Below are 2,985 nucleotides of genomic sequence, written 5' to 3'. Positions count from 1 at the left end.
CCTCGCTCGGTTGCCAGGGTAACGCGGCGGGTGGCCGAGGAAGCCAATCAGCGGGCCGCTTGTTGGGAGGCGCCCGAGGCGGACGCCTTATTGGGCCGCCGGCTGCCGCCTCCGTGGTGGATTGGGCCTCGCGGTTCGAGCGCTGCTTTCGTCTCCAGCTGGGGTGGCTGGGCTGCCCCCTGCCGGAGGACGCGGAAAGCCCGAGCAGATCTTCGGAGTGGGCAGCCGGACCTGGGGTGGAATCCCGGCCCCGCCCTTTCCGAGCTCTGCGAGGCTGGCCTCCCCTATACGTGGAGGGGTCACCCGCCACACAAGGTTGCAGAGAGGAATCCCTGAGATCGTGCAAAATGCCCCGAAAGCCCTCGGTAATCTTTTGGACGGGTGAAGGGCCAGAAGGCCTTAACTTGCGTTTCCGTCCTAAAAGAGACTTGGAGTGAAGTCCCACCTGGGTTTCGTGCTCCGTGAAGCAAACCAGGCCTGTTCACGTCTGGCCGCCCCGCGAGCAAGCGTGCTGGGGTTTCTCTGAAGCTCCCTCCTTTCACACTGTCGAGCAGTTGTCTGCTTGGAGAGCAGCGACCCCACACTTCACTCGCGGCATGAGCTCCAGCATCACCTTCTTGTTTTCTGCTGTACGTTTTTACTTTGATGAGCAACCATTTCTGTAAATTTCAATACTTCTAAAACCTACGAATCCTCTTTCCCTCCAGCCACTCAGACTTGAAATCTGAGCCTTGGCTAACAATTCTGGTCTCCTTGGGTCCTATTATCAGTCACCACTTCTGCTTTTACCTCCAAAATCTTTTCCACACTTATCTCTTCGTTTCTTTTTCTGCCTGCATTAGTATGTTTTCTCTCCACCCGCACTGGCTGCTAGGCTAAATTTCAGCAGTTGCCATTTTCCATATGACGCATCCCTTCTGTGCTTTCCAACTGTTTGCCAGATCGTAGTCTAAGTGCCTGGCATGGCATTCAAGACTCTCCACCCTGACTGTAACTACCTTTTTAGAGACATCTTCAGCACTCCCCCATTTCCCCCTAATGCAGCAGAACTCATCTATCTCATTGGCTTTGCCCGCTCAGTGGAACGGCACATCTTCTTCATAACCACACCTACTACTGCAGAGTCTTGCCCTGACAGCTCAAGTCCTTCCCATTCCTTCTCTAGTCCCCTTCCCTTCCCGGCCAAGTTCTCAAAAGTAGTCGAGGGGCACCTGGGTAACTCAGTTGGTTAAGTGTCTGACTTCAGCTCAGGTCATGATCTCAGGGTTTGTGAGTTGGAGCCCCACATCTGGCTCTGCACTGACAGTTTGGGGCCAGCTCAGAGACTGCTTGGGATTCTCTGCCTCCGTCTGCCCCTCCCCTGCTTTCTCTCAAAAGTAAATAAACATTAAAAAAAAAAAGTAGTCAACGCTCACAACTTGAATTTCCTTAACATCCTCACTCCGTACCTCACTGCAACTTGGATTCAGTTCTCTCCATCCCACTGAAACTACTTCGCCATGAAGACTTTTTGGTTCTTAACCAACATTTCAGTATTGGATACAATATGGTCATTGAAAGGTGGCAGCCCAAGGCTTTGATTTGATTTTGCCTATCTGCAGTTTTAAAAGGGGAAATAATTGGGATAGGAATGTATCAAGCAGCTATACCTGGCCTTTCATACATCATGTTAACCTGCCTGATTGCTAAAGGCATTTAAGTTTGCTGTAACATAGACTCCTTCCATGGTGTCTCAGGCCATTTTTTTTTTTTTTTTTTTTTTTTTTTTTGCCCCTAGGCAACGTGGTAAAATGAGCAGAACACAGGCTTGGAATAAAGATGGATGTGGGCTTGCTTGAATTCTAGGCCTGCCTCTAACCAGCTGTGTGAACCTGGACAAGTTACTAACCTCTGAGCCTCAGTTCTCACATGCTAAGATAAGGATAATTGTGCCAATATGGGATGGTTGGATAGAGAAGGTGACTTTAAAATTTTTTTTAACGTTTATTTATTTTTGAGACAGAGACAGAGCATGAACGGGGGAGGGTCAGAGAGAGAGGGAGACACAGAATCCAAAGCAGGCTCCAGGCTCTGAGCTGTCAGCACAGAGCCCGACGCAGGGCTTGAACTCACGGACCGCGAGATCATGACCTGAGCCGAAGTTGGATGCTCAACCGACTGAGCCACCCCAAGAAGGTGACTTTATTTATTTTATTATTTAAAAAAATTTTTTTTTCAACGTTTTTTATTTATTTTTGGGACAGAGAGAGACAGAGCATGAACGGGGGAGGGGCAGAGAGAGAGGGAGACACAGAATTGGAAACAGGCTCCAGGTTCCGAGCCATCAGCCCAGAGCCTGACGCGGGGCTCGAACTCACGGACCGCGAGATCGTGACCTGGCTGATGTCGGACGCTTAACCGACTGCGCCACCCAGGCGCCCCGAAGGTGACTTTAAAGATTAGATGATACTGTGCCTACAAGCACTTACAACAATGCTTTTCTTGTAGGGTCTGCCCTGTTGTGTCCCTTTTCTCAACTTCTCCACTGGTCCCCTTATATGATGGCACCTGGCCCTCCAGCAAGTATCTCCATGTAGCTGTGTCCACTCCAAGTCCTGCCCCATAAACGCCTTCCCCGCTGTTCCTGGAGGTGTTATCTGAAGAGCTCGTCTGCTGTTCTGGGCCTCTCATCCCACTTCTGATTCTGCAGGACCCCAGCCTCTCTGTTCTACCCTCACTTTACCATCCCCCACCCCTCAGCTGCTCCGGAGTCAGGCTATGCCCTCAGAGATCATCCTTCCCATCCTGACATGGCCCTTTCTTTTTCATTTACACTCCCTCCTTGGGCAATTTCACCCACACCCATGGTTTCACTCACCATCTAAACATAACCTGTGAACTTGTGTCTAGCTTAGGCCTCGCTGCAGTCCTGGATCTAAGTTTCCAACTTCTCCTTGGACGTCACTTTAACACAACTTTCCCCTGTTCTTTCCTCCATGGCTTCCC

The sequence above is a fragment of the Prionailurus viverrinus genome, chromosome C1 (genome assembly GCF_022837055.1).
Source record: "Prionailurus viverrinus isolate Anna chromosome C1, UM_Priviv_1.0, whole genome shotgun sequence".
Taxonomy (NCBI): Eukaryota; Metazoa; Chordata; class Mammalia; order Carnivora; family Felidae; genus Prionailurus; species Prionailurus viverrinus.
The sequence above is the reverse complement of the archived record's forward strand: the minus strand, read 5'-3'. Positions refer to the sequence as shown.